At 52.0% G+C, this 8,713-nt stretch overlaps 1 protein-coding gene across 1 annotated transcript in view; it reads left to right on the top strand.

Moving 5' to 3' along the window:
• The first annotated feature begins 844 nt into the window (after positions 1-844).
• MAS1 (MAS1 proto-oncogene, G protein-coupled receptor) overlaps positions 845-8,713 on the top strand; it is a 24,232-nt gene continuing 16,363 nt past the window's right edge. Inside the window, exon 1 of the mRNA XM_040448725.1 lies at positions 845-2,398. The gene's annotated coding sequence lies outside the window, so the exon portion shown is untranslated. The remainder of the gene's footprint in view (positions 2,399-8,713) is intronic.

Below are 8,713 nucleotides of genomic sequence, written 5' to 3'. Positions count from 1 at the left end.
AATTCTCATCCCCAGGCCTCCTCCAGCACGTTTCCCTGTTGTTTGTTGGGAGAAAGAGGGACGTGGTTTCACCTCGTGGAGGCGAAAGCTAGAACTTCCTTCCACGCTGGGCACTGGGGACCGCAGACTTCATTTTCCCTAGGCTCCTGGCTCTGTCACCCGTTCTCTCTACACCTCCCTCCTCCAAACTCTCCCTACCTCTCAAGAGGAGGATGATTACTCACAAAGACAAGCCAGGCACAGAAATAGCCAACCTATTTGTGGCTTAAATGCAAGCAGTTTTATTTTTACAGAGAGTTGCCGTATTTTCTCTAAGTAGAAATCATTATCTACCCCAAATGAAACCCAGCCTCCACCTGTGGTAGTTTCTGCTTTTGTTAGTGGTGCCGATTAGTCACAAAACAATCCGCGCCTCCTCCCGCCCACTCGGTCGGGGGGGGGGGGTGGGGGGAAGAGAGCCCCATCTCCGCCGGGCTCCCCCTGCCTCGCCGGCTGCTTCTCTGGACCCTCTGCCCTCACCTGGGCACCACCTGGCCTCTCCACCGTCCCGGTGGCTCGTTCCTCATTCGCCTGGTGACTCTCACCAGTTTACAAATTGGGCGACTTGTTCTCTGTCAGGATGGGTAGACTCCTGTGTCCTGCTAGGAGCTGGGAAAAGCAAACCGGTGAGGCCCTCTGTTCTGTTGACTTAAATAATAATGACGTTGGAGTCTCCTTCCAGTTGGTCACTCAGCTCAGGGTTTTCACAGCCCCCAAAGGGACAGGGTGAAACGTGCATAAAATCTGGACAGTCCCTGAGCTGCTGAGAAGCAGCGGATGTGGGACAGAGGAGCAGAGTGGATCACTCTGCCCCCCCCCCCCCCCCCGCCCCGCTCTCCTGCATCCCTCCTGTCCTTCGGCTGTCTCTTTCCTCCCCGACCGTGACTTTGCAGCCCTCGCAGCGGCCCGGTATTGCTCTCCTACCTGTCTTTGCTGGCATGTGCCCGGCCCCTTCCCACTGACTGCTTCTTCTTCTCTGCCTCGCAGTTCGCGTTAGGAAACCCCGGTTTCTGATTAGCCTCTGGGAAATGTAAAGTCCTCCAGGACCCCGACCCTCTCCTCCTTTGGGACATCGGAACCAGGTAATGCGAGTGCACGTCCGACTCCCCTGGCACGCAGCTCACCTGAGGTCTTGCTCTGCCGCCCGACGGGTGCCCCGAACCTCACCTTATTTTGCCTGTGGCTTGAGGTCCCGAGGGAAGGCTCCCGGTCTCTTCCTTTCTTCTTCCCGCCGGGAGGCCAGACCACAGATCGGGCCGTCCCCCGCCAGCCCCAGCCGTGCGGCTCACTCGGGTCCTGCTGCTTATGAAAGCAGTTGGAGGAAAGCTTCGTATCTGGGCTCCTGAGTCTGCTTCCCCGCAGGATCTGAAATCGCCTTCTCGCCCTGTTTTGATCTCATGGGTCCCGCGGGTCCATTACTACTCTGACACAGTAACCACGGAGGGATGCTTTTGACAAGGAAGAGACACTGCCACGAGTGGAGGGTGGGTCTTCGCCGGAGGGCTTGGCGAGTCAAACTATCCAGAATTTTCCCGCTTGGCCTCTGGGCCTTTACACCGGGGCCGTTGGGAAGAGAACAGGGGTCAGGGGGAACGGAACTTGATCGCAGGGGTGAGAACGCACATAACGGGTTAGTCTCCGAACCGGGCGGAGAAGCTGTCTGGGCTCCCATGTCCCTCCAGGGACTCCACGGCTGGGCTCCTGGGCTCCCTGTCTCCACTGCGTCGTGCTCACACCCTGGCACGGGCTCATGACCCTGGAAATGCGCTGCAGGCAGGGAGCGGATGTTTACTTATTGAACGGGGTGTCTCCCACCGTGCAGGTCTATATCCACATCTTACTTACTCATTGCAACTCTTTGTGGTAATACAATTGGCTCCATTTCCCAGGCGAGCAAATGGAGTCTCAAAGGGCTTTGCAGAGACCGGCCGTCAGGGACTTAAGTGGTCCTGTGTTCCGGCGACATGTGTGATTGTGCCCTTCCACGGGACGTTTCTCCGGGTCCCCTTTCCCCTCGGCCCTGGCTGGCCCTCACGGTCCCAGGGGGTCAGCCACCCCACATCACCACCAGCTCTCGTTCCCACTCTGGAGCAGCGTGAAGATTTTCACTCGAGTGCTTCACTGAACGATGCCATTTGAAGTGCGGCTTCTGCTGATAAGCGTGGGACCATCTGCTTGGCACATCTCAAATATTTTCAGCAGTGGGAGAGCGGCTCTGATTTCTCCAGAGAAGGGAGGCTGAAGCCATCCTTGGAGCTGTGGGGACCGGAGACCCCGCAGGCTGGGCCCCAGGGCCCCAGGATGCGAACGGACAGCGTCCCCGCTGCCACCTCTGACCCTCCCTGAGCAAATGGAACTAGTGAGTCTGCACCCCGGGTTTTAACTGCTCAGCTGCCCTCGGCGACCAGAGTTAAGATGTTCCCTCTTTGAAAAGCGACCTCCCCGGGGACTCTTTGCGTGCCGGTCGTTTTTACAGGGGGTTGGATATTCGGTGGGTGGTGACAGACACCTCTGTATCCCCCTTCCTGCCTTTGTTTTCGAAAACTTGCTTCTTCGCTGGGCGAACTGTCCACAGACATTGGTTTGCAACTCCTGGGTTGAAACTTCCGTGTTGGCGTTTTCTTTCGGACTCGTGGTGGGGGCGAGGCTCTCGGGGTCGATTCGCGAATCCGGTGCGGGCTTGGAAGGGTTCGAGGTCGTTTCGTGTGTTGCTCTGAATGCTAGAAGGGTCGGGGTCTGAAAGGGTTGTTACTATATTTGATTCCTCTGGGGAAGTCACCGGGCTGGAAGCAGTTGGACATGGCCAGAGGCAAAGCTGGATTGATTTTTTTTTTTTTTTCTTTCTTTTGCCTTTCCTTAACGGTCACCAGAATTAGTACCTGCTTCTGCTCCTTGTGAAACTCACACGTGCCATCCAGGGGTGGCAAGGCGGCCCTGAAAGCCATCTCCTGTTCCGTCTCATCTTCGATGTATCTTGGCACTATTTCCCAGGCAGGGGTGGGGGGCATTTAGGGAAACTATGTATAGGATGTTGTTCAGTTGCTTCGTAAGCAGCAGCGAGAAGGTGGTTAACGAGCCTGCCTCCAGAGCTTTCTCAACCTGGCACCACGACATCTGGACCAGATCATTCTTTGTTGCGGGAGCCGTTCTGGGCATTGTGGGGTGTTGAGAGGCATCCTTGGTCTCAACCACTGGAGACCAATACTGCAGACCTGCCAAAAGTCTTCTAGGGGACGAGACCCCCCAACCCCCTCCCCCCCCGCCCCACACCCCCTCCCCTGAGACCGGTGTTGTAAGGGGCTCCTGCTGTACGTATAATGGGAAGGGAGCAAAAAGTTTTTGCTTCTCTGTGCAGATGGCTCAGGTGGTAGGAAGCTGGAAACGAGGCGTTTAATACCAGGACAGATGTCCCTGCCCTGCACATTCCCATCAGATCCCGTACCTGCCATGGAAATTCCGTCTCACAAATAGGTTTCTGTTTGTCCAGTTCACTGCACACACACAGAAGGAAGAATTTGCCCTTTCCTCGGGAGCTGCGTACCCGGGAGGGCCAGCCTAGGGTCAGGCCTCTCTTTTTGGTTGCGGAGGAACAAAATAAGGTTTCAGATGACCTCCTGTGGAGCCCTGGTTTTGTTGGTTTTTCTCTTTTTCCTTTTCCTTCCTCCCTCCCTTCCTCCCTTAATCCCTCCCTCCCTTTCCTCCCTCCCTCCCTCCCTTCCTTCCTCCGTCCTTTTTTTCCTTCCTTCCCCCTTCCCTCCCTCCCTTTCTTCCTTCCTCGAAGAGCGATGGGGCAGGCTGGGAATGCAGGACCACAGGAGGACTGTGGCCATTGAATGGGAACGTGGAAGGGCATGTTTGCTTCTTAGGACTCTAGAGAAAACTTTGGCGAGCAAATTGTATAGCATTTAAAACTCTTTGCCTTATGCCCCAATGAAGCTGAAGAAAGTCCACAACTCTCTGCCTTCTTTGATTCTCCTTGCTCGTCTATCACCCCACTGCCCATCTCTTCCTCTCACTTTTGTTGGGAGGGAAACACCGGTAGCAATTTTCCAGGAGACCCACCGGGACACGGGCTCTGCAAAGCCCACATCCTTAAACGGCTATGGAAACCACCATGCTTGTTTTCGCTGCTTGTGGATTCTCTATCTCAATTTGGCATTTCCACGAGACTCATTATCGGCAAAGTGCTTTTCAATATCTAGGTTTCCTTACACCCTAGCCTTCCAGAGATACATGAAAATGCCAATTATGCGAAGCAACCGAAGCTCAGAGGGGCCAGACTGCTTTCTGTAGGACCTGAATCTAGCGGTCACTTGGAAAATGGGGCTCTGAGGCAGTGCAGCCTCAGCAGAGGGGGAATAGACAGTCATCTCTGCAGGGTAACCTGAACACCGTCAAACTTCTCTTTTCAAACATCTCTTTTGCACTCAGACGCCAAATTGCCTGTAGTTCTTTTGATTTTTGCAAGGGGGAGGTGGTGCCCTCTACTGTGATCAGCCTGGCTCGCCGTGGCTTGTGCGAGGCGTTGGGGCCTGAGAGGGTGAGCTATGAGCTTAGCGGGACAGCCCAGCCAGGGTGAGGGGGGTGGCGACATGGGGGGGTGCAAGGAGGTGCACCCCTCTGCATGGGGGTGGCGGGGACTGGCACCAGGGTCAGGGCTTCTGCTGGGGGAGGAGTGTGTCCAGGGCAGAGGGCAGCGGCAGCGGTGGCCTGACGGGAGGTGAAAGAGCCGACAAAGTGGGGGGAGCGGCCGTGTGGGGATGGGGCTGGGCAGTGGCAGACACAGAGGTGATTTACCTACAGGTGGGTGGATCAAATAAATAAATACATGGGGGATAATGGGGGCCAAGTTTCTCACCGTCAGAGAAGGGAGTTAGAAATATGGCGAGGAAGAAGACGAAACTAAGTCAGTGGCATCGGATTGAAATCGGAGATGCTGATGTGCATCCTTTGGATATGTATATATGCGGACCTTTGAACAACATGGGTTTGAACTGCAGGAGTTCACGTACATGCAGATTTTGTCGATAAACACCGTACAGTACTGTAACTGTGTTTTCTCTTCCTTTTTTTAAAAGTTTATTTATTTTGAGAGAGAGCATGAACACGAGTAGGGGAGGGGCAGAAAGAGAGGGAGAGAGAGAATCCCAAGCGGGCTCCACACTGCCAGCGCAGAGCCCGACTCAGTTCTCCATCTCACAAACTGCGAGACCCCGACGTGAGCCGAGATCAAGAGTGGGACGCTTAACTGACCAAGCCACCCAGGCGCCCCTCTTGCTTATGATTTTCTTAATACCATTTTCTTTTCCCCAGATTACTTAATTATAAGAACACAGAGTATAGTACATATAACATGTAAAAGGGACCGGTGCAGGGAACATACAAGATGAGCAGCGCGGGGTAAACCATCCAGTGTTTTGGCTTAAAGGACTGGGAATACCAGAGCAGGGTCTGATCGCTGCTTCAGGGCGGCTGGGGTGGGTGTGCCTCCATGAGAGGCCTGGCTGCAGACATACAGAGCTGTGGGCGACAGGGTCCGATGTCTTGGGGAGCCATCCGAGCTGTGGGCAACGGGGTCCAATGTCCTGGGGCGCCATCCGAGCTGTGGGTGACAAGATGATGTCCCGGGGAGCCGTCTGAGCTGTGGGTGACAGGGTCTATGTCCTGGGGAGCTGTCTGAGCTGTGGGCAACAGAGTCTGATATCCGGGGAGCCATCCAAGCTGTGGGCGACAGGGTCTGATGTCCTGGGGAGCTGTCCGAGCTGTGGGCGGCAGGGCCCGATGTCCTGGGGAGCTGTCTGAGCTGTGGGCAACAGAGTCCGATATCCGGGGAGCCATCCAAGTTGTGGGCGACAGGGTCAGATGTCCTGGGGAGCAGTCTGAACTGTGGGCAACAGAGTCTGATATGCGGGGAGCCATCTGAGCTGTGGGCGGCAGGGTCCGATGTCCCGGGGAGCTGTCCAAGTCAGAGCCAGAGGTTTGGTGCCACTACCATGTGGTCATACTGAATGAGGGGGTTGGACAAGCCCACCCAGGGAGAGTCTATAGGGTATGACGGGAGAGGCTCAGCAAGTGAGCCCAGCAGCCCGAAGGGCCAGGTAAGGAGGGATCCAGGAAAGGACACAGAGAAGAGGCTGCAGGCACGCAGGAGGGGAGCCGGAGGGAAGAAAGTATGTCTGTTTAGGCAATGGTGTCATCTTGGGAACCACAGCGAGAGACATGGGTTAAGAGCCCTCAGCACACTGTGTGTGTGCCGCGGGCAGGGTGAGCGCGATCACATCTGACTCCCTTGGGGAGGACTTGTCTCAAAGCACAACGTGGCGAGCGGCTGCAGCTGATTCTTATTATTTGTTCTCATGAAAGGACATAACCTGAACGTTCCCTTCTGACTTCAAGTATCAATACCTACAAGGGTGAAGGGTGGCGCCCCTCATCAACAGAAGTGTTTGCTGATAGTGGTGATGACTCGGGGTCACTCCATTTCACAGAAAAATCTGGAATCAGAGGAAACTGAAAACAGTGCATCCCTGTTGCGTTGTTATGGCTCTGAGTTTGGCCCTGGGTAGATGGCACAAATAAGCACTTATGATTTTTGGTAAATAAAAAAATCTGTCCTCTAATAAATAATATTCATCTTTTGGTAACAATTATTAGCCTTCAATAACAAGAAATAATCCGTTCTTTTATTAAATAACCTTTTAAAAACTGTTTACTTGTTTGTTTTGAGAGGCAGGGAGAGAGCACACACAAATGGAGGCAGGGCAGAGAGAGAGGGACAGAGAGAGAGAGGAGCTGAGGTCTGACGCTTCACCGACTGAGCCACCCAGGTGCCCCTAAATAACTTTTTTTGTTTTTAATTTTTTTTAATGTTTATTTATTTTTGAGACAGAGGGGGACAGAGAGTGAGTGGGGGGGGCGGGCAGAGGGCAAGGGAGACATAGAATCTGAAGCAGGCTCCAGGCTCCGAGCTGTCAGCACAGAGCCTGACACGGGGCTCGAACCCACGAACCGTGAGATCATGACCTGAGCCGAAGTCGGACGCTTAACCGACTGAGCCACCCAGGCATCCCCCCCACCAAATAACCTTTAATAAAAGTTAATCCTCTGAGTCTGTTAATAAAAACCATTACTGACCATCAAGTTGATGGTGGTGATGGCTTCTGGTGTCATTGAAGCTGTTATTAAATGTCCCAAAGGTGCCTAGGTGGCTCAGTGGGTTAAGCATCTTGATTTGGGCTCAGGTCATGATCTAATAGCTCATGAGTTCGAGCCCCGCATGGGGCTCTGTGCCCACAGTACAGACCCTGCTTGGGATTCTCACTCTCCCTCTCTTTTTCTGCCCCTCCCCTGCTCTCTCTTATGCTGTCTCTCTCTCTCCCTCAAAAGTAAATAAATATTTTTTAAAAAGGTCCCAAAAGTTTTACTGGGTGCATGTACGGGTGAGTGAACTTCACACATACGTGAACTGTTAACAAAGAACAGGTGTGGGGACTAGAAACCGTGCCCGGTGGGCCTGGGCAATCTAGGCTCTGGTTCTGGGTCTCAGGATGCTTGCGAAGGAGCTTTGTCACCTGTAAAATAAAGGACGGTGGGCAGGATCTCCCTGGTGCCTTCAAGCTCCAACCCCCCGCCGCCAACAGAGTATGAGCAGACTTGTAACGGCAAGGAAGTGGTGTTATAAGGCTCCAAGCTGTGTCCCTTCCATCTTTCATAAACTACCCCAGTTTCTGGGGGAAAAGAACCTGTCACAACAAATATGATGAAGTGTTATCTTTATGAAGAATTCTCACAACTCAATAAGAGACGTGTAACCACGGAAAAATACTTCGCCAAAGAAGACATAGGGAATGTTAACCATGAGAGAATATCCAAACTCATTAGCAATCAAATAAATGCAAATGAAAACGAGCTACTTTTTTATCACCTACCAAATTTACAAATCAAAAAAAAAATGGAGATGTTGTTGGATGGGGGAGAGCAAGTTTGTGTATATAGACACGCGGTGAAAAAAAGAAAGCGTTTTATACTTTTCACGTCCACGTAATTGGTTCAGGTGTTTTTGGAAAGACAGTTTGTTAATATGCTTTTAAAGTCTTCAAAAATATTTATACCCTTTCATCCAGCAATTCTGCTTTTAGAAATATGTCCTAGGGAAATAATTAAAGATGTGTGCAAAATTTGCATCTGAGGGAGTTCATTAGAGAGCTTTGTTTTTAGAAATAATGATGAAAAGTAAGAAGCAACTAGTATATCCAGGATTAGAGGATTCTTACAAATAAATGATGGTTCATCCAAATAGTGACTAGTCAGGTCATTTTTTTAGGGTTCATGGTGACAATATGGTATTGAGTGAAAAAAAAAAGGCAGGATACCAAAACAGATAAAAAATGCCATTTCATTTTTATTTTTATTTTTTTAAAGTTTCTTTATTTTTGAGAGAGAGAGAAAGAGCACAAGCAGGGGAGGGACCGAGAGAGAGGAGACAGTGAATCCAAAGCAGGCTCCGGGCTCTGAGCTGTCAGCACAGAGCCCCACGCAGGGCTCGAACCCACAAACCGTGAGGTCATGCGCTGAGCTGAAGTCAGACACCTCATCATTTCAATTTTATTTTTAAAAAAAAATTTTTTTTTCAACGTTTATTTATTTTTGGGACAGAGAGAGACAGAGCATGAAC

This window comes from Herpailurus yagouaroundi, unplaced genomic scaffold (genome assembly GCF_014898765.1).
Source record: "Herpailurus yagouaroundi ecotype Mexico unplaced genomic scaffold, PumYag 198, whole genome shotgun sequence".
Lineage (NCBI taxonomy): Eukaryota > Metazoa > Chordata > Mammalia > Carnivora > Felidae > Herpailurus > Herpailurus yagouaroundi.
This window is presented reverse-complemented; position numbering and strand designations above follow the sequence as displayed.